This window comes from Ictidomys tridecemlineatus, chromosome 15, assembly GCF_052094955.1.
Source record: "Ictidomys tridecemlineatus isolate mIctTri1 chromosome 15, mIctTri1.hap1, whole genome shotgun sequence".
NCBI lineage: Eukaryota > Metazoa > Chordata > Mammalia > Rodentia > Sciuridae > Ictidomys > Ictidomys tridecemlineatus.
Window position 1 is genome coordinate 9406809 of NC_135491.1, and position 22543 is coordinate 9429351.

The following is a 22543-nucleotide window of genomic DNA, read 5'->3' on the forward strand; positions in this document are numbered from 1 at the left end:
TTGAGGATATAGCTCAGTGATAGAGCACCCCTGGATCCAATCCCCAGTATCAAAAAAAATACAAAGATATACAATAATTTCAGGCCATTAAAGGTAATCACAAAAGCAGCATCAACCAGTCTTCCACCTACAAACTTAAGAAGCATTTTTGAAAAATGAAGACCTAGAAGTACTTTTTATAACCAAGCATTTTAGGTATACTTTTCCCAGTGAAATAATTCTCTCAAAGTGAAAACCACTCTAGCTGAAGATGCAGATTTCAAGAATCTAATAATCTAGTATTAATGCAGTGCTGACTTTCATTTGTACACAATCAATTTGTTACTGAACAAAGAACCCTTTTTAATTGCCTGTGGCAATTAATGGTGATCATTTTCCTTTGTCTCATTCCTAAGCAGCAGAGGCTGCCAAAGACACCAAGCCAGTTTTGACCTTTCTTTTAAATGGAGATGGGATAATATACAATGCAACTGTATGCATATTTTTAAATTTTCTTTTTTATACCTCAGGAGGCTAATATCTGTAGCTGGCTAACATACTTTCACCTCAACATTTTTTTTGAATTACAACTTAAAAAGTTACTAAACAAGGGGCTGAGGATATAGCTCAGTTGGTAGAGTGCTGCCTTGCATAAACAAGGGTTCAATTCCCATCACTACAAAAAAAAAAAAAAAGTTACTAAATAGGGGCTATAGCTCAGTGGCAAAGTGCTTGCCTAGCATGTAGTGAGGCACTGGATTCAATCCTCAGCATCACATAAAAAGAAAGAAAGAAAGAAAGAAAGAAAGAAAGAAAGGAAGGAAGGAAGGAAGGAAGGAAGGAAGGAAGGAAGGAAGGAAGGAAGGAGAAAGAAAGAAAGAAAGAAAGAAAGAAAAAAAGAAAGAAAGAAAGAAAGAAAGGCATTCTGTCCACCAACATCTAAAAAAAAATGTTACTAAATAATTAGAGTGAGTTTTATACAGTATTTTTAATCCATATATCTATACATTTCTATCTATATAATTAAAATTTTTTTATTACTCATTTAAATTTTATTTATCATTTCCTAGGGTGGTGGGGTGCTATGATTGAACTCAGAGCCTTGTGCATATTAGGTAAATGCTCTACCACAGAGATATATCCCCAGTTCCAAACTTTTAATTGCAAATTGACAAATTACAGTTGTACATATTCTGTACATTTCTAGTTACCTGAAGAATATTCTGAAAGAAAGAAAATATTGGCTAGGGGTATAGATCAGTGAGCATGCTTATCAAATGCAAGGTCCTGGGTTCCATCCCTAGCACCAAAAAAGGAAGAAAAAGATCTCAATTAGGAGCTACCCAAATATTTTCCTGTCAAAGATATAATTTTTAAGGAGTTCCCGACCAAACATTTCTACCTTCTTTATGTATACTTACAGTTTTGTTATACTTTGATTTGAATCCAGGTCAGAAATAAAACATTCAACTTTTCCAATATGCTGGCTAGAAAAATAAGCTGATACTTGTGTCTGTAGATTCTCTTCAAAATACTGTAATATGGATAAGTGTGGTGGCGCACACCTGTAATCCAGCAATTTAGGAGGCTGAGGCAGGAGGATCACAAATTCTACAATCCCTACAACTTACTGAGACCCTGAAATAAAAAAGGGCTGGGCACACAGCTCAATGATAGAGCCCCAGTAGGTTCAATCCCTGGAACCACCAAAAGACAAGCCAAAACAAAAAAATGCCTGTGATATGGAACAGGTTTGGATATTGTGTGAGCTATCTCTGAATATGAAAATCTTTTAATACTATTAATATAGGACTGCCTCCTAAGAAGCCAGACATTAACCACAATAGTTTAACAATTATTTTCCTTCACCCTATGTTATATAATTGTTTACAACTGACTTCAGTTGTAAACAATTATATAACATAGGGGTGAACTATAGTGTATTTTTATATCCCAGAGTAGCAAGGAAGCCTAATAAGTATAAATTTTGAAATCAGACACACCTGGATTCATAAGTCTTAATAAGTGGTAACTTATTAACCTTTTCACCAAGGTCATGACACTAATGATGCAGAAAGCATGTGGATTAAATACTAAGCATGCTCTCTAAAAGTTTGTAGCCAGAGGATGGTCTTTATAATTGGTGCACAATCTCAAAAAGAAAAAAAATAAAGGTTTTGGCATCTGTTCAGATTTGATCAACATGTCTGTAGAGGGGGCCTATCAAGTAAATGGTATTATGCATATGAATCCCAGGCCTTAAAGAGTCTATTCTCTAAAGAGATAAGACAATCAAATATTATTAGCTCTTAAATCAGGCAGAATGAGAACCAACTAATCTAATCCCTTCATTTTTCAATGAAAGGAAATACAGTCTAGAGAAGTGAAAAATTATTTGGCCAAAGTTACACAGCTAGTAAATGGCAGAGCAGGGATAAGAAGGAGTTTAAATGTTCTTTACACCTTGGTAAGCTACTTTTTTTTTGGGGGGGGGGGATAGTTGTAGATGGAGAGCATGCCTTTATTTGTTTACTTTTATGTGGTGCTAAGGATCAAACCCAGTGCCTCACACTTGCTAGGCAACCCACTCTGCCACTGAGCCACAGCCCCAGCCAGTAAGCTACCTCTTAATTGTTCAAATTCAACTACCAAATGACTACAGTGACTAGGAAGATGACATCTTCCAAGTAAGAATGCAGAGATACTAAGAGAGCAACAGGGTATGAAATACCTGCAGACATAATGCAACAGTCACAAGTACTACAAATGTCATAAAATGGCAATATTCCTTTCAATAAGGGAAAATGAAGGAAATAGTTAAGTCTATTTTCAGCAAAAATAAATATTGCCTTCCTGTGATAATGCTCCATGTCTTTAAGTTCCTGGTTCTCTGCTAATATATCAAGTTAATGATGCTTCTCAATATTAGAGAAGCAAATAAATGAAAATCAGATTGACAAATGCCAAAAGTTATTTTCAAGAATTCTTTAAAATGAAGCCTGATAAAGCATTCTATCAAAAATTAAACAGAAAAAACTTTCGGGAAGATGAACATGAATGATTTGTTTGCATTTCTTAATACCAGCAATTCAAGTACTATTCAGACCACTGCTATTTGAGAGCCTAGCTCAACAATGACTCAGCTCGAAAAATTCCATATCGTTATTTAAAAGAGGTATGTGGTGTTAGTTACACAGCTAAAATAATCTGGATGCCCCCCCACCCCCTCCTTCAAAATTACAAACTAATTTCCATGTGAACAGCTAAGGGGTAGTGTTTATGTTATGTTAGAAAAAGTATATGGCTAAGGTAATCCAGTTAATCCCCTATCAAAGAGCCCCATCCCAATTCCAGTTTACTAACCTGAGGAGAGGTAAGAAGGGGTCCCAAGAGCAGCACTGGGAGCCCAGTCCTATTCCCTAGTTCTAACTGTTCTTGTGATGCATCTGGACTGGACAGCCCACCACCACACTTCAGACTAGGAGTGGGAAGTCCAGAGAGAAAAGGATTTGTCCAAGGTCCTAACTAAGCAGGACAAGGCTTAGACCAGAAGGCAGGCCCCTGGCCTTATGTCCAATACTCTTCTTTTGTGGCAGAAACCTGCCACAATGCTCCAAGCAAGTCTTCCATTTTCCCACCTGTAAATAAGGAGGTTAAGACTAGGCAATGATTTCTAAACCCAGAGACTACCAAACCCCAAGGGGTTAGAGGAGCCATTTCTGCTAGTTACCTTTTCTCCTCATGCAAAGAATCTCAATTTTACCTATCTTACATATTGTAAAAACAAGAAATTTTAAACATGATGATGATTAAACACGATTAATCAAGTCACACTTGGTAAATTAAGACACTATTTAGACTACTATGTGGTGAATGATAGCAGTCATAGCAGATCACAGGAAAGCCCTGCAAAAGGCCTTAGAAAAAAGACTGCAGCCAAAGGAAGGAAAGCTGATCAGAGCAGACAAGGCACAGAGCCACTCAGCCACCCCCACCTTCTCCACCTGCAGCTGTACTGACATGACTGACATGCTTCCTCATCACCGACTGACACACTTCTAGAGAATGCTCTAGTGCATCTGATAAGTTATCTATGCAACCTTCACCTCTCTCAGATTGACTTTTGTCAGAAGTCAACATCAGGCCTAGAGATCTACAACCAGACAACTTCTTCCATTTGTCTGGTATCCAGGAACGACCATTTTCTGATCTAATTATCCTATAGCCTACACCATGCCAAGAAAAAAAGGAAATGGGTACTAGAAAATGGGGATAGTTTTTAAATAAGAGGATAATTTAAATAATGAAAGTTAGTTTAAAAAAAAAGAGAAGAAAGAAAGAAAGAAGAAATGAAGGCAGGTTGGCAAATTTTTAAAAGTCTGGACAGGGCAAAAGACCCTGAAGTCACATTAAATAGGCTGAAAATAGTTGTCTACTTCCACCTCCTCTCATACTTCACCCCATATGCAGTGTCCACTCCAGAAGGCCAAGGCTATTGCCCCACATTTTCGGTAGCTCTCAATTCCATCATGAAAGCAGATGTCAATGATGGGATTGGAGCCTCTGCTACCATCAGAGAAATCTGTCACTGTAACATCGGTTACCAGCTTAGGAAGAAAAATCAGCTCTTTGTTCTGTCTCCTCACTTACAATTATGTAAACATAAGCTTTGAGCATGCAGAAACTTTTTATGCTGCCAGTGATATTAAAACTCTGGAACACAAATTTAAGTATACTGCATACACAGTTGTTTTTATTCTTAATTAGCTGTCCCCTCCATATTAAGAATAAAAACAACTACTATACTAATGTGAGGAACACAAACTAAATTCAGCAAATTAATTGTGACACACAAGGCCAAAGATTCAACACTGGAAATGAACCAAAATTCTTTAAGTCAATAACGATGAAAATACATGCCATAGTTAGATCATTAAAATTACGAGACTCTGCTTGTCAGAAAATTTAAGTCCTAAAAAGTTAGTTGAAAGAGTGCAACAGATTTATTATCTCATATACAAATGCCAACATTTAATAGGTAAGCACTCCAATTGTGTAGATGACAGTGAATGTTCTTTATTTCAAATGTGTTCACACAGAACTATTTCTAAATAAGTGCTGAAATAAACATAGTCTGAACATAGCTCAGTTAAGAAAGCCCTTCCAGTAAATGTTCCTTCACAGCTGGATAGCTGCTTTAATATGCAATTGCCCTAGGCCACAGGAAAAAAAAAAATCAGGCTCTTGATTTACTTAAGAAATAAAATAAATAAACCTAGGCCAAGCCAAAGGTCCTCTCTCCCAAGTTAAAGGAGGGAAATATTCAGATGGCTTTTTTGTAAAAGCCATCTCTACCTCCAAATGGATTTCCTAAGGCCCACACCCACTGCAAGATTACAGAAAAAAACAGCCCAGGAAAGGTAGAGAAGGCACAATTCCCAGATAATAAGACCAAAGCTGACTCATATTGGCTAGTTCCTAACCCCCCTCTCTAACTCTACCCAGTGAGGTCCCCAGAAGGCCTGGGGAATGTGAGGGCTCACCCACACAACCCTTGAAGGCCAACCAGCTCCTGAACTCACTGTGTGGATCTACCCAGAGGCACTCAGCTCCTGTGGCTGGGAGTGCCTGCAATACCAGAGGGCAGAAATCTGAGTGACACTTGGCACTCTCTCTTTCAACAAACAACCGCAAAGTGCTTTCCAAACCCAGGCCCTCACTATTTTGAAGACAAGGAAGCTGGAATCTACCCTGGGCAGAGGTGAAAAAGAAATAAACCCACCCTGCCCAGCCCTTCCCCCAGGGTCACAGGGCAAACCAAGGCCATTAAAAAAGGCAAGACACACTGCAGCTTCTGTAGGCCCTGAGCAGTAAACACCAAGAATGACCATATCGCCCCCTGGGATCCAGGAGCACTTGAGAACTGGCATTTCCCTGGCTGGGATAAAACAAGAATATGAATCGTCAGCTGGAAAAAAACAAAAAATAAAAAACACACTCCTAAGTTCTCCCATAGGGCACTGACTTGAAGGTAGGAGGAGGAAGAGGGTACAACTATCTCTCTGCAACAGCTCAGAGAAGGAGAGAGGGTAAGTGAGAAAGAGAATAAAGACCTGTGAGCAGCTGCAGTCCCCTTTTCCTAAAGACACAAAGCTGCAAAGCCCAGAGATCTGAAGGTGGGGGGCGGGACAGAGCACAGGAAAGAAAATAGGGTAATGGAATGAGATCTATTCCCCCCAGTAAGCTAAATAGAAGTGGGAGAAATGGGGGAAGACACTCTTAGGCTCCCAAGAGCAGTAACTAACCAACCCTCACCTATTTACCAGATTTCACAGGATGGGGGGGAGGGATAAAATCCTCAGGCTCAGGGCTCGGATAGAGAGTCTGAAGCCACTGAAGTTCCCAGTGCCTAGAGAACTCCCCGTTTCACCAGTGAGAGTGAAGAATGAAAATCAGGAGAGGCAGACATGCCGGAAAAAGGAAAGCCCTCAATGGAGAATGGGTGGGCCACAGTGGGGACCCAGGAAAAGCAGGTCTGATAAGAACTAAATGCAAGAGGAGCCTGACAGACTATGAGGGAAAAGGGGGAAAATGTTGAAAAGGGAAAAGGAAGCCAAAAAGGAAGGGGCCTGGGAGAATCATCAAAAGGGAGTGAGCATCCATCAAAGAACTGGGGCAGCTCTGAGAAGGGATGGGAGGAATAAGAAGGAAAATTAAGAAAACACCTTAATGTCAGAATTGGGGGAAAGAGGACTCAAAAAGAAGGTAAGTGTAGGGGAGGAAGGACAAATATACAAAGAGTGGACAGTGACAGCTGAATCAAAATTAAAGGGAGAGAATGTCAGGGGGAAAACTTAGAATTGAGAGAGACCCAGGTGGAATGCCCTTAAAACAAGACCATGTTAAAGGGGACCACTTCAAGAGGGACAGTGTTGGAAAGTCAAAAATGAGTCAAAAAATATACAGGCTAGTGGACAGCTCCAAAAAGGGCCAGATGAGGTGGGTGGGTACTAAATAAGAGGATGGGACAGAGCTGAACAAACCAAAGGAGAGAGCAGGTGGAAAGGTTCTGCAGGCAGGTCTTGAACATGCAGAATGGGAAGGGGCTGGAAGATGGGTCAAGTTGAGAGGTAAAGGCAAGTCTAAGAAAGGCCACAATGGGGAGGAGAGGCCTGGGGGAGGCAAAGAGGAGGCAGGAAGCAGGTGTTAGGCATAAAGGAACCGAAGGGGGGTCAGGCCAAAGAAGGGAGAGCAAATGAATGGAGCAGCTCACGGGAGTGCCAAAATGAAGGTGGGGAGGAGCCAAGGATGACAGCCACTGAGCCAGGGAAAGAGGTCAGGTAAGTAAATGGCAGAAATGAGAAATCTGCAGGGTCAGAGAATGAGGATGAGGCTGCTTCGGAGGAAGGCAAAGGCAGAAAGCAAGCAGCCAGGGAAGGACTGCAAATTCTGAGCTCAGGCAAGGGGCAGAGGTGGGAGGTGAAAAGATCTGGAAGAGAGGAAAGGGTCTGAATAGCAAACAGAAGCAAGAACTGGTAAAAGGAGGCAGCAAATATAGTGCATACAAGTCAGAGAAGGGTCAAGAGAGACAGTCAAGGGGTTTCTCGGGGTGCAGCAGGTTCTGTGTGGGCCAGAACAGAAATGCGGGTAGGGGATAGTTGGGCCTGAAAGAGATGAAATTAAGTTCAAGGGACAGAACCGGAGGCAGCAGTGTCTAAATCAACAGGACACCAAGGCGGCAGATCGCAGGTCCTAAAGGGACAGCTCCTAGGAGTGCAAGACATTCTACGACAGGAATAATAGTGGATAGGAAAAGAAGGGGCCAGGGACAGAACCGGAGAGTAGTGATAGCAGAATAAAAGAGAATGCAGAAGAGTCATGGATCTCCGAGTGGGAGCCAGAATCAAGGGATGCAGAAGGGTCACTGAGAGGAGGTGGGTCCCGTAAGCACTGCAGAGTCCAGGAGGGGCTAAGGGCATTACCAGGCTCGGAAGAAGGAAAACGAGGGGCGCAGAATCGGGAGTAGGGTGGCTGCCGGCAAGGTGGGGCGGGGAGAACACGAGACAGACACCGAGATCCCAACGGATCGCGGGCGGGGGCACCCGCAAGGACAGCAAGGCTGGGGCGGGCAGGGGCAAGTCCGAAGGACAGGCGGGCCTCGCGGGCCGGGCCCAAGCGCGAAGCGGCGGGGACCGCAGGGCCAGGGGCGCTGGGGGGCCGTTCCTTCCCCTCCCCCTCCGGCTCCTCCATTGTTCCCGGGCTCGGGGCCCCGCCGTCCCCGCCTCCCCCAGACCCCGCAGCGGGGCGGCGCCCGGCTTCGCCGCCCGGAGCCCACGAGCTCGCGCACTCACCAGCTGGGCGCCCTCAGCGCGGCCCCGGCCTTCGCGATCCCAGCCGCGGCGACGGCGGCCCCGGCGCCATGTTCCTCTGCTCTTCGTCCTGCAGCGGCTGAGGCGGCGGCGGCAGCGACGGCTCCGGCTCCGGCGGCGGGGGGCCGAACGGACCCTCCCTCGCGGACTGCCTCCTCCGCCTCCTCCACCTCCTCCTCCCGCCGCTCCGCGGCTCTCCCTCGGGGCGGGGGGCGGGGAGGGGAAGGGGGGAGGGGCGGGAACCACAGGGAGGGCGGACCAGCCTTGCTCGCTCCCTCCCTCCCTCGCGCGCAATGGCGCCGGCACCTCCTTCCTGCGGCCGCCGCTCCCGCGCGCACACACCTCGCTATTGCGCGTGCGTGGCGCGGGGACCGTTGCAGGGGGATAACGGCCCAAGGGGGCGCGCCACGAGGGAATGACCAGCACCGGGCAGCGGGAAGCGGCGAAGCACTCGCTCGCCTGAGGAGCTCTCTGCTACCGTTGCAGCCGGGTACTGGGAATGGGTGCAAAGAGCGCAACGCGCGTGCGCCCCAAGAAAATGCCGCTTCTGCGGCGCGAGACTGAACGCCAGAACACCCGCGAACAGGCAGAGGGAGCTGGGTGGTCTAGTGCGCGTGCGCAGTATGGGCTTCCAGCCGGCTCTGCTACTGGCGCTAGGCAGAGGGAGTGGCCGTCGGGAGGCGCGCGCCTCCTTGCGCGCGCCAGAAACAGCAGATCCCCTGCCTCGCGCAGCTTCTTGGAGAAAGCTGCAGCGAAGACTCACGGCCCGTCTTTGGAGGCGGGGACCAAGGGCACGATCCTGCTCGCGCGGGACCTGGCCAGCCAATGAAATGCAAGGAGAGGTGGGTTTGCCGCGAGAGCCGCAACCCCCGAGATAACGGAGGAGGAGAGAAAGAAAACGTAACGGGGGGCGGTGGGGCAGGGCTAGGAAGGAGGGAGCGTACCCATCGGGGGAGTTGATTGGAGAGCACGAGGAGGCGTGGCCCGCCTCAACCCAATCGGGGCCTCATAATTCGTCGTTCCGGAAGAGGGGGAGGAGCTAGAAAGCGCGTGCTCTTACCCTAGGCAGTGAGGAAAAACTGAAGGCAAGACGCGCGTTGGTGCAAGTTGTTGAGTGATTCAGGGGTTACTGGATCCCGGGCAGAGGAAAGACGACCCAGTCCTGCAAACAGTCCTGGCTTTCAAGTTATCATTGTGCAAATGACTGGAAATCAAATGTCGGTTTGGGAGGGGGAGTTGTGATTGGAGTGGGCACCGCTGTAAACCTGGATTCCTCAGAACCGAGGAGGGGGTTCTTCTGGGACTCCTCCGGAAGTACGCATTATGGAAGATGAGCTCTCTGGGCACAAAGTCTGTTTGAGGAATGCGTGAGGAAAGGCTGTGTTTTCTATTACATTTTGCATTTCTTTCCTCAGTCTCTTCATCTATCTATAAAATGGGAAAGCAGGAAAATAATCGTACCTCCCTCCGAATTAAACTAATAGTCTCCATGGTCCAAAACTCAAAACCACTCAAGTCGTGTGTCTGTGTACACACATAGTATATATTATTTTTTACTACATATACATACCTATGATAAAGTTTAATTTGAGTGAGGCACAGTAACAGATTAACAACAATTATAAGTATGCTGGTCTGTAATAAAAATAATGTGAATGCCAATACTAATATCTTCCTCCGGCTGACCACGGATAACTGAAACTTGGGAAAGCAAAACTACGGGTAAAGTTAGTATTGCTACACATTTGTAAAGCGCTAAAAAAATCATCCCTTGCACAAAGTGTGTTCTCTAAGCATTAAAAAATAAAATTATGTGGGCTCAAGTTTTAAAACATACCATTTCTGGCTAAAAATCTTTTCCATATATCATTTTCTTATTTACCATTCTTAAAATGTAGCATTTTTAGCTGGGTATGGTGTTTCATACCTGTAATCCCAACTAAAACAGGAGGATCAAAAATTTGATGGGGGGGGGCTGGGGATGTGGCTCAAGCGGTAGTGTGCTTGCCTGGCATGCGTGTGGCCCGGGTTCGATCCTCAACACCACAAACAAACAAAGATGTTGTGTCCGCCGAAAACTAAAAAATAAATATTAAAATTAAAAAAAAATTTTTTTTTTGATGGGCTGGGCTCAGTGGTGCACACCTGTAATCCTGCCGCTCAAGAAGTTGAGACAGGGGGCTGGGGATGTGGCTCAAGCGGTAGCGCGCTCGCCTGGCATGCGTGCGACCCGGGTTCGATCCTCAGCACCACATACCAACAAAGATGTTGTGTCCGCCGAGAACTAAAAAATAAATATTAAAAATTCTCTCTCTCTCTCTCTCTCTCTCTCTCTCTCTCTCTCTCTCTCTCTCTCTCTCTTCTCTCTCACTCTATCTTTAAAAAAAAAAAAAAGAAGAAGTTGAGACAGGAGGATTGCAAGTTCAGAGCCAGCCTCAGCAAATTAGAGAGAGGCCCTAAGCAACTTAGCAAGATCTTGTCTCAAAATAAAAGGGGATGTGATTTAGCAGTTAAGTGGCCCTGGGTTCAATCTCTGGTATCAAAAAAAAGATGGGGGGGGGGGGGGCTGGACATGCAGCTCAGTGGTAAACTGCCTCTGGGTTCAACCCTCGGTTCCAAAAAAGAGATGTTGTTCCAGGACACCCTGAGCAACTTAGAGAGACTCTATTTCAAAATTTAAAAAGGCTGAAAATGTAGCTCAGCAATAGAGGGCTTCCTCAACATGTGCCATTCCTGAGTTCAATCCCCAGTACCACAAAAATAAAATTAATTTAGCCCCAAAACTTTTTTAAGCACTATGGCTGCCAGATCAAGTGTGTGAGCTATCATTGCAAAACCTCCTTTGTAAGTGATGTTAAGATCACTTTCATTTGTAATCCCAGTGATTTGGAAGGCTGAGGCAATTTTGAAATTAGAATTTAGCCTCAACAATTTAGAAATAAAAAAGTTTGCAAGTATAGTTGTGGTAGAGGGTTCTAGGTTCAATCTCCAGTACTAACCTGTTGCTAGGGAAAAAAAAAAAAAAAAAACTGGAAAGCTGGTGGATGGCAGTACTAGATACTCCCACTTCAAATTAATGTCTTTATAACACTTGTGAAGTGTTCCAGATCCTCCCTGTCATTTGAATTTGTGAACTGACAGTGCCTCTCTCTGAACCTAGTTTCTCCCCTTTTGGAGCCTGTGAACACCACCCTAATTTTCAAGCCTTATCCTTAAAATCACTTCCTGAGAGTGGCCTCAGATTTGGCCTGATCCCTCAGCCTTTAATAAAAATGAACACTTTGGAGTTGGAGTTGTGGCTCAGCCGTAGAGTGCTTACCTAGCATGCGTGAGGCACTGGGTTCAATCCTCAGCACCATATAAAAATAAAAGTATTGTGTCCACCCACAACTAAAATATAAAATAAATAAGTGAACACTTTGTACTAATCAATATTCCAAAGCACTTCAGACATATTCACTCCATTCTCATAACTCAATTATGGATAAATTATAATTCATAGAGAAGTTACACAGTCAGAAAGTGGCATAATTGAACATTAAACCCGACTACACACCTATTCTATATAGCACTTCATAAGGGAACAAAGTTCTGTGTTGGTGTCACCAGTATGTGTTAACCCTATGGAGCTAGGGACTCTGGTTGTTTTTCTAAGTCTGGCAAATGGTGATGAGTCCCACGCCAACAAAAGGAATGGTAGGCACTGTGGGCATGGTAGCCAAAAAGCCTGTCCACTGACTAACTCCTATCCTTCTTTCAGTTGCTAGCGGAGACGTTCCCTCCTCTTCCAGGAGACCCTCCCTTACCCAATAGACTGGGTCAGATGTCTCCTCCAGGATCCCACAGACCATGTAAGTCGCCTGCCCAACCAAACCCTGTCCACCCTGGGTCATCCTTGTCTTGTAATAGGTCTTTTCCATTTTGTGAAGGCAAGCCCAGGCTGTCTCAGTCATGGTAGTTGTCTCTAAGCAGATCCAAAAACAAGGCAGGCAGAGGCTTAGACAGCGTTTTGTTGGATGGAACCACCTAGGAGGGCCTTCCCAGCTCTGCGATTCTTTCCAGTGAGCCAGAAGGCGAATGGCAGCTGAGCCAGCCAACGACAGGAAGCAGGCTTCCCTGGGGGCAGCCACCCCCGCTAGCCTCCACTCCAGGATAAATAAACAATCGAGTAAACAATTAGCCGACCCGGAGAAGTGCCGGCTGCTGGCTTGGGCCGGTATCAAGATTTCCCAAGCTTTGCCCTGGGGGCCCGAACGGCTGGAGGTCACACCAGCTAGAGAGCCCCAGGAGGCCCCAAGCGGGCGTGGGGCTCTGAAACCGCCTGGGAAAGATGCACAGGCAGAAAAAGCCACTGAGGAATTGTGCAGAGAGGGTGAAGGTGCTGGGAGACATTCTGTATCCATTCCGGAGAGTCTGAAAGAATCGGAGAGGGTGGGGACGAGGTCTGTGCGGGACTCAGTAGTTGGTGAACCCACAGCGCCGCCTACAAGCCAAACTGGGGAAGCGGCTTCTCGCTGAAGCTGCCGGAGGTGTCTGCGAGCCGAGAACTGTTTCGCCATTGGCCCGAAGAGCAGCCAATCACGAGGAAGAAACCGGAGGTGGGGATGCTCCGATCCACAGCTGCAACAGCTGCCAGGCCCCTGCGCTTGACACTTGGTGGGCACGCGCTGAGTATTTGACCGAATATAATGAACCTCTCTATTTTTATAAACTTAAAAATTGAAGTGTGCCGGGCGCAGCAGCCCACCCCTGTAATCCCTGCGGCTCGGGAGGCTGAGGCAGGAGGAGGGCAGGTTCCAAGCCAGCCTCAGCAACTGAGGTTGTAAGCAATCTACTGAGACCCTGTCTCAAAATTAAAAATAGAAAGGGCTGGGGCTGGGGATGTGGCTCAAGTGCCCTTAAGTAGAGACCTATTTAAGGGAGAATAGGGGCAATCTCAAGAGAGAGGCCTTTGGGAAAGCATTCTGAATGCAGACTATCTCTGGAGGGAGAGACAGCTCCCTTTTGTATTTTTAATTAAACAATAATACATGAATTTCTTGGCCTGTCAAAAAAATTTATTTAAATTTTAATACTGCAGTATTTTAAAAAGATGCTGTCCCAGGGCTGGGGTCCTGGTTCAGCGGTGGAGCGCTTGCCTAGCACGTGCAAGGCGCTGGATTCGATCCTCAGCACCACATAAAAATAAAATAAAGGCATTGTGTCCAACTACTACAACTAGAACACGATAGTCTTTTTTAAAATTAGATGCTGTCCCCTTGAACATCTCAGGCCCATCCTACTTGCCTCTCTGGAATTGTCTTGTATTCCAGACCTATCTACACGCTTACAGTGTAGAATACCAAGACAGGCATAGACTCTGGAGTCAGAAGGCCTGGGCTTGAATATCAGCTCCACAACTTTTTTTTTCGTTGTAAATGGACACAATATCTTTATTTTATTTTATTTATTTTTAATGTGGTGCTGAGAATTGAACCCAGCACCTCATGTGTGTGAGGCAAGCGCTCTGCCGCTGAGCTACAACCCCAGCCCCTCAGCTCCTCAACTTACTGGCAAGTTCCTCAACTTCTCTGTTCCACAGTTTCCTCATCTGTAAAATGGTGTTGATAGAATTAGTACCTACCTTACAGAGTTGTTTAGAAATTTTTATTTATAAAAAGCTTAGGAAAAACCCTGCAATTTGTCAGGGTTTTTTGGTGAATGGCTGATACCTGACCAGCCTGGGCAACTTAGTGAGACCTTGTCTCAAAATTTTAAAAATAAGCTGGGTGCAGTGGTGCACACCTGTTAATTCCAGTGGCTCAAGAGGCTGAGACAGGAGAATCACCTATTCAAAGCCAGTCTCAGCAAAAGTGAGGCGCTAAGCAACTCAGTGAGACCCTGTCTCTAAATAAAATGCAAAAACAGGTCCGGTGATGTGGCTCAGTGCGAGTGTTCCCGAGTTCAATCCCTGGTACCAAAATAATAATAATAATAATAATAATGGAACAGGGGATGTAGCTCAGAGGCACAGTGTCCCTGGGTTCAATTCTCAGTACAAGAAGGAAAAGGAGGAGGAAAAAAGAAAGAAAGAAAGAAAGAAAAGAAAAAGTCTGGAATTTAGTAAGCATTCTATTGGTAATAGTTACTACTAAGTGGTGAATTTTTTTAAAAATAAATTATACCCGGTTGCAGTGACGCATGCTCATAATCCCAGTGACTCAAAAGGCTAAGGCAGGATGATCACAAGTTCAAAGCCAGTGTCAGCAACTTGATGAGGTCCTCATCAACTTAGTGAGATCCTGTTTCAAAATAAAAAATAAAAAGGACTGGGGATGTAGAGCAGTGGTAAATTGTCCCTGGTTAAATCTCTAGTACCAAAAACGAAAAATTTAAATAAAAATAAAAAGTAAATCATATAATGTTTTTTTTTACTAGGAGACAATATAAATAACAAATTTTATCACTGTAACCACTTTTTTTAAAAAAGTATTTTTTTAGTTGTAGATGGACACTCAATATCTTTATTTATTTTTATGTGATGCTGACGATCAAACCCAGTGCCTCACATATGCAAGGCAAGCACTTTACCACTGAGCTACAGCCCCAGCCCCCATTGTAACCACTTTTGACTGTACGACTCAGTGGCATTAAGTATATTCACAATGTTGTGTGATCAGCACTGGTATCCTTTCACAGAACTTTTTCATTATCCCAAACAGAAACTCTAGACTCATTAAACAGTAACATCCATTCTCCTTCTCTGCTGGCAGTCCCTGGTAACTAACATTTACTTTACTTTCTGTCTTTGAATTTGCTTATTCTAGGTCCTTCACATGAAACTAGAATAGGCAATATTTGTCCTTTTGTGTCTGGGTTGTTCACTTACTTCGAGGATCATATATGTAGCATGTATCAGAACTTCATTCCATTTTAAGGCTGCATAATATTCCACAGTGTGTATAAACCATGTTTTGTTTATCTACTCATGTGTTGAGCATTTGGGGTTTAGGCTATTGTGATATGAACACAGGTGTATAATTATCTGTGAGAATCCCTGGTTTTGATGGTTACACCTAAAAATCGAATTACTAAATTGTATGGTAACTCTCTTTATTCTGTTAAACTTTTTTTTTTCTCTTTTTTTGCAGCGCTAGGGACAAACCTGGGCTTCAGGTATGCTAGGCAAGTGCTCTACACTAAGCCATGTCCCTAGCCCCATGTTTAACTTTATAAGGAACCACTAAACTTTTCCACAGCTGCCGTGCTATTTTACATTCTTACCAGAAATGCATCAGGATTCCAGTTTCTCCACATCTTTGCCAACACTTGGTTTCTTCATATTTTCGGTATGTTTTATTTTTAAAATAGGCATACTCCTAATGGGTGGGAAGTGGTATCTTGTGGTTTTGATTTGCATTTTCCTCATGCCTAATAATGTTGGGCATCTTTTCATGGGCTGATTGAACATTTGTATTTCTTCTTTAGAGAAAGATCTTTTCATGTTGGTTGCCCGTTTTTACACTTGATCTTAGCCAAAAGGCCGAGAAGCGATGGTTGCCCATTTTTAGGTCAAAGCAGATTTTCACTTTTTCTTTTCTTTCTTTTATTTGTGTGTGGGGGGGCAGTACTAGAGCTGGAACTGAGGGGCTCTCTACCACAAAGATACACTCCCAAGTCTTTTTACTTTTTTATTTTTTTAAAAAATATATATTTTTAGGGCTGGGGTTGTGGCCCTAAAAAATGGTACAGCACTCATCTAGCACATATGAGGGCCTGGATTCGATCCTTAGCACCACGTAAACATAAATAAATAAAATAAAGGTATTGTATCCCACTACAACTAATATATACATATATATATATTTTTTTTAATTGATGGGCCTTTATTTATTTATTTATATGTGGTGCTGAGACTGCCTCATACATGCTAGGCAAGCACTCTACCACTGAGCCACAATGCCAGGTCTTTTTACATTTTATTTTTTTAATTTTTATTTATTTATTTTGTTACTGGGGATTGAACCCAGGGGTACTCAACCACTGAGCCACCTCCTCAGCCCTTTTTACTTTTTATTTGAAAGAGGATCTTTCTGTGTAGCCCAGATTGGCCTAAAACTTGCAATTCTCCTACCTCAGCCTCTCAAGTACCTGGGATTAGAGACCTATGCCACTGCACCTGGTGAGTTCTTTATATATACTGGATATTAATCCCACAGGAGAGATGTGCTTGCAAACATTTTTTTTCCATTCCGTGGATTTTGTTTTCACTATCTTGACATTTGTCCTTTTTTAAAAAAAAAATTAGTTGTAGTTGGACACAATACCTTTATTTTATTTATTTACTTTTATATGGTGCTGAGGATGGAACCCAGTGCCTCGTATATGCTAGGCCAGCGCTCTACTGCTGAGCCCCAGCCCCAGCCTCCTTGGCAGCTGTCCTCTGATACACAAAAGGTTTCTACTGTGTGTCTGTGGTGTGGTGCCCTCAATCAAGTCCAGGGCTTCCTATATGCTGGGGAGGCTCTCTGCCATGGCTGAGGTACACCCCAGCCACAAAAGTTTTTAATTTTAATAAAGTTTAATCCATCTCTTCTTCTCCTGTTGTTTATGCTTTGGATATCATATAAATTGTATAATTTTGAAAAGAAAAGTGTCACAGACATTACCTTAGCCAAGTGATTGAATTTAATGTTACCAAGGATGAGATCCAGCGACATCACATGCCCCTGAGGGGATGCTCTGGGAGGAAAAGAGTGTCACTTGGTGATATTCTTGACAAAAAAGGTTAAACCTAGATATATATATATATATATAAAATGAAACATCAGACAAATCCAAATTAAGGGATATTCTGCAAAATAACTGATTGGGAATCATCAAAAATGGCTAGTGTATTGAAATACAGAAAAGAATGAGAAGAGATTATTCCAGATAAAAGGAGGCCAAGGGACATGATTTCCCCCCTCCTTTGCGACTGGGGATTGAACCCAGGGGTGTGCAACCACTGAGATACACCCTCAGCCCTTTTTATTTTATTTGTTTGTTTGTTTATGTGTTTTGGTACTAGGATTACACCCAGAGATGCTTAACTACTGAGCCACATCCACAGCCCTTTTTGATATTTTATTTAGATACAAGGTCTCACTGAGTTGCTTAGCACCTTGATAAATTGCTGAGACTGGTTTGAACTGGTGATCCTCCTGCCTTAGCCTTCAGAGCTACTGGGATTACAGGCAAGCATCACCACGCCCAGCTTACTTTTTATTTTGAGACATGGTCTCCCTAAATTGCAGAGGCTGTCCTTGAAATTGTGATCCTCTGGGCTGGGGATGTGGCTCGAGTGGTAGCGCGCTCGCCTGGCATGCATGCGGCCCGGGTTCGATCCTCAGCACCACATACAAACAGAGATGTTGTGTCTGCCGAGAACTAAAAAATAAATATTAAAAAATTCTCTCTTTCTCTCTAAAAAAAAAAAAAAAAAGAAAGAAATTGTGATCCTCCTGCCTCAGCCTCCAGAGTCCCTGGGATTCCACCTGGTGGAATACTACATCTAAATGCAATCTGTGATCCTAGATGAGTTTCTGGTGCAGGAAAAAAAAAAAAAAAAAAAATATATATATATATATATATATATATAAGGAATATTACTGAGATACTTCTCCCCCCCATACTGGGAAATGAACCCAGAGGCACTTTGACACCGAATTACATCCCTAACCCTTTTATTTTTTATCTTGAGACAAGATCTCACTATATTGCCCAGACTGGCTTTGAAGTTGTGATCCTCCTGCCTCACCCTCCTGAGCTGCTGGGATTACAGGTGTGTTGCCACTACACCCAGAAATACATTTTTTAATTGGTGGATTATAATCATACATAATAGTATGATTCATTATGTCATATTTGTACATGTACATAATATAATCTGATCAATCTCATTCTCCAGATCAAAGATATTTTTATATGAACTGTATATTATACAATAGTATAGTATTAATATTATATTTTCTAAGTGTGATAATTGCATTGTGGTTATGGAGGAGAAAGTCCTTTCTTAGGAGTAATAAATATTTAGATTTTGGGAGGAAGTGCTAGCATGCTGTCTGCAAGGAACCAAAGGGAAAAAAAAATTCAAGTAAATACACGCAGAGAGTAAATGTATCAAATGTCAACAATTGGTGCATCCAGGTGAATGATATATTGGAGTTCTCTGTACTACTATTACATTTTCAAGTAGATATGATCTAATTAGAAAGTTTGAGAAAGCAAACCGGGTACCGTGGCACACATCTGTAATCCCAGCTACGCAGGAGGATTGCAAGTTCAATTTAACTCGACCCTTAGCAATTTAGTGAGACCCTGTCTCAAAATAAAAAAATTTAGAAAGTCTGAGGCCTTAGCTCAGTAGTAAAGTACCCCTAGGTTTAATCCCTAGTCCTCATCCCACCCCTGGCCCCCCCCAAAAAAGTTGGAGAGAAGAAAAGTTAGGGGCTGGGGTGTGGCTCAGTGATAGATGACTTGCCTATGGAGCACAAGGCCCTCAGTCAATCCCCAGCCTTGGGAAAGACAGAGGAAGAGAGGAAGGACAGAATCCATTGCTAGCTGTCCCTAACTCTTCATTAAAACAGGCAGCCCTGCTCTAGATAATGATGAAAGCCAGTTTCTAAGATGGACCCAGTGATTCTCACGGGTACTCCTGTTTCCTCTGGCATCCCACAGGGCTGATCTGTACTTCAGAAAGGATAGGGCGTGACATCTGAGTCAAGGTCATAGAGGACACTGCAGTTCCCCACTTGCCCTCTCTTGATCACTTCCCCCCCCTCGCCCCTCCCCAAAGCAGCTGCTACATGAGGACACTCCTGTGTCCTGTGGGGAGGTCAACCGAGGTCGTGTTACTGAGGAAAAGCCTAAATAAACTGTCTCATTTCACTTGCATTAATTTACTTTAAAATCACTGCTTTGGGAGGTCACGTGGGCATCCACCATCAGTCTGCCACTGGCTTGGCCCGAGATCACACCTCTGACTTGGGGGTCATGATGCTAACGGTTGTCTAGGTTACTCTTCAGGGACCTGGAGGTCACTTTTTCTGAAAACACTGACTCCTCGCTGGGGCCTGCTGATGTCTGCTGAGGTCAAGATGAAGGCTTGACATCTCTGTCTTCATTTTGGGTTGATCTCCTTTGTCGCCTTGACGTTTGGGCCAGAGTCTACTCAGCTCTGCAGAGAGACCTGTTGAACATTTGAGAAATGTTTTGTCCGAAACTATAATAACCTTGGAGACTTGCCTCATCTCTCTCTCTCCCCCACGTCAGGCTGAAGACACCTACCAGCCGCCATGACCTTAAACACCAAACCATGGAAGGCATGAGGAGTGGGTGGCACCTGAGTTCCCAGGAGATCGCAGACAAGATGCGAATATTCCTCCCCTTTATAGACTCTCTCTCCCTCATTATTCCTGTCTGCATCTGTGACTCCTGGAGTTGAGCTGATGTGGGAGCAGAGCTCCATTCTTTGGCCACCAAATAGCCTCTCCTTCTTCCCAGGGCTCTCTCTAGGGTGTGGGTTTTTCCATGGGATGAGCCTCCAAACCTGGGTTTCCTGAGAGTAAGGAACTGAGAAGTCCACCAACAGTCAGCATCAATGTGGCCCCACAGGAGCGGCCGGGACACAGCTCTGCCAGCCCCTTCAAGCCTTCTAATAACTGCAATCCTGCCAGAGACTTCAAGCCGGAACCGCCCTGCGATGCTGTTCTCCATTACTGACCCACAGAAACTATGAGATTTATGATTATTATTTTAAGCCGCTAAGTTTGGGGATAGTTCATTAGACAGTAGAAGATCACTAATTCAGGGGCTGGAGTGGTGGCTCAGTGGGAGAGCGCTTGCATAGTATTGTGAGGCACTGGGTTCAATTCTCAGCACCGCATACAGATAAATAAAAATAAAGGTAACTAAAAAATATTTTTAAAAAATCACTAATTCAGCATTTAAAGCATCCTACAACTTTTAAATCACAGGACTTGTTAAATTATTATTAATTTTTTTTTGTACCGGGGATTGAACCTAGGGGCACTCGACCACTGAGTCCCATTCCCAGCCCTATTTTGTATTTTATTTAGAGACAGGACCTCACTGAGTTGCTTACGGACTCACTATCTTGCTAAGGCTGGCTTTGAACTCAAGATCCTCCTGCTCCAGCCTCTCAAGCTGTTGGGATTACAGGCCTATGCCACTGCACCTGGCTTCATTAAAACAATCTTTACCTTTTTTGTGCAATGTCATTTATGTCCATTTTCCTGGTGGATGGCAACTGTTTCCAGGACAGGGACAGGGCCCATTTTCTTGCTGCTGGTTCATTTATCATCTAACATGTAGATTGAACACTCATGCCAAGTGCTGTGCTGAGCACTGGAGATCAGAGTCAGGACTAAGGTGACACAAACAAGGTCCCCAGAGCATAAAATGAAAGGAGGCACCCAGGCTCAGGCTCATGCCAGGGCTGGGTTGGCATCTGAGTAGTGTCTTTTTCAGCTTTGCTCCTTGGGCACCTTGCTCACCCTACTCCAACCTTGTTGGAGAAGGAGACGTATGCAGGAGAGTAGTCCATCTCTGGTCGTTTTTTTACCCTTGCAATATTCAATAGGGCTTTTTTTTCGGGGCGGGGGGTACTGGGGATTGAACTCAAGGACACTCAACCCCTGAGCCACACCCCAGCCCTCACTGAGTTGCTTAGTGCCTCACCTTTGCTGAGGCTGGCTTTGAACTCACGATCCTCCTGCCACCCACCCACCACCACGCCAGGCCAACATTCAGTAGTTTTGTACTGGTTCTTCTGTCAGGAGCACACGTCTAATTGACAGGGTTCTGTAATATGCTTTGTTGTTGTCCGGGCAAATCTCCCGTCAGTACCCATAGGCATGCCTTTACTGAGTGCTTACTACGTGCCGTGTCCTAGATGATGAAGGCACAGTTCACAGATAAGGTGCCTGCCCCCTAAGACACACCACCTAATGGAGGGTCTCCACAAATCCCCCCGCCGAGGAAACCATTAAAAGTTGGAATAAAGGCTATAAAAATGCCCTAATTAACTTCTAGAGAATTCTGGGGATCTTTACATCTAGGATGTCTCTGTAGATCTGCATAGGTGGTGTTTAAGCTAAGAGAAGAAGAGGCCAAACATGGAATGGAGGTGGGGAAGGTCTTCAAGGGACTAGTAAGGCCATGGAAAGTCCCTGAGGTGGGAATGCAGTTGGCATATTAGAGTAACTGAGAGAAGACAAATGGACCTCTGGACAGGAAATATTAATAATGGGCATTTGTGATGTGAACTAAGTCAGACAGGATGGTACATACCTGTAATCTCAGTGATTAAAGAGGCTGAGGCAGGAGAATTACAAGTCAGCCTCAGCAACTTAGACCCTGTATCAAAATTTAAAAAATGGGTTGGAATGTAGCTCAGTTAGACCATCCTTCCGTTCAATCCCCTGTACTGCCCCTCCCCCCAAAAAGTGAACTGATATTTATTGAGCATTTACTATGTGCAGAGTACTGTGCTAAGAACTTTGAAAACTTAATACTTTAAAACCACCCTACTGAGTTGACTCCCTGATCTTTCTTATTTGGCAGATGAAGAAGTTAAGAGGTGAAATCACTGGCCCAAAGTCACATAGCCTAGACAAGCAATGACCAGGTTTGCACAATTCTGACTTTCAAATTCAGCCACCCCCCACCCCCCACCCCCCGGTATTGGGTATTGAATTCGGGCCCCACACCTGTCAAATTCAAGCTTTAGAGTCAAGGAAATTGTGCTTACCTGTCTCCCACAAGGAAACAACGTTGGTTGCATTTTTTTTTCAGTGCGGGGACGAACCCAGCGCCTCCCGCATGCTAAGCACAGGCTCCACTGCAGGGCTACACCCCCAGGCTCACTGTATTTGAAACAGCGCAGTGGGTGAGCATGAAAAGACAGTTACACGTCTAGGTCACCCAGGCGGTCTCCTCTTCCCAACCCGCTGTCTTCCCCTGGGTGAGGGTTTGGGAAGGAGGCGACCAGAACTACATTTCCCTACAACTCCCTTCGCTGGCTGTCAAGCATCTCGGGAATTGTAGTCCTTCAAAGACACCTTCGTCCACAACTCCCGGCATGCATTTGGAGTCCGGATTCTTTGGTAGGAAAGGGGCGGTCGCTGAGCATGCTGGGAAGTGGGCCCGAG

General features: G+C 44.4%; 1 protein-coding gene and 2 long non-coding RNA genes across 3 annotated transcripts in view; 1 reads left to right on the top strand and 2 right to left on the bottom strand.

Annotated features, from left to right (window-relative positions):
• Arhgap35 (Rho GTPase activating protein 35) overlaps positions 1–8471 on the bottom strand; it is a 121793-nt gene extending 113322 nt beyond the window's left edge. Inside the window, exon 1 of the mRNA XM_078031811.1 lies at positions 8331–8471. The gene's annotated coding sequence lies outside the window, so the exon portion shown is untranslated. The remainder of the gene's footprint in view (positions 1–8330) is intronic.
• On the top strand, positions 7287–20597 carry LOC144370754 (uncharacterized). The gene is made up of 4 exons (XR_013430683.1): positions 7287–7913; positions 12109–12199; positions 15479–15676; positions 19644–20597. It is a non-coding gene; the product is annotated as an uncharacterized LOC144370754 (long non-coding RNA).
• On the bottom strand, positions 16993–22536 carry LOC120887994 (uncharacterized). Its single transcript, XR_005731438.2, has 2 exons — positions 22144–22536; positions 16993–19560 (listed from the first exon to the last, which is right to left on the bottom strand). It is a non-coding gene; the product is annotated as an uncharacterized LOC120887994 (long non-coding RNA).
• Between the last annotated feature and the right edge of the window lie 7 nt (positions 22537–22543).